Source organism: Pygoscelis adeliae, unplaced genomic scaffold, assembly GCF_000699105.1.
Source record: "Pygoscelis adeliae isolate BGI_AS28 unplaced genomic scaffold, ASM69910v1 Scaffold21, whole genome shotgun sequence".
In the NCBI taxonomy this organism is placed as follows: Eukaryota; Metazoa; Chordata; class Aves; order Sphenisciformes; family Spheniscidae; genus Pygoscelis; species Pygoscelis adeliae.
This window is the reverse complement of record NW_008824243.1, coordinates 8,561,265-8,561,497: the sequence shown is the minus strand read 5'-3', so window position 1 is coordinate 8,561,497 and position 233 is coordinate 8,561,265.

Sequence of the window (233 nt, the reverse complement as noted above, 5' to 3'; positions counted from 1 at the left end):
CAGGGAGAGGGGGCTTGGCTGGAGGGAGGTGCAGGGACTACGGGGAGCTGGTCCAGGTGTCCCTGCCTGGAGTACAGGGGTGTGAATCTACCTAAGGCAGGCGATCTTTTTAATTCAGCACTGACTCATCTTTTATCCAGGCGTTACCCACAGGAAAGCTTGAGAAGCAGGGGCCTGAGGAACCAGAGCAGTGGTGCAGGTAACGATATGGGCACCCTGGTGCCGGGGGACAT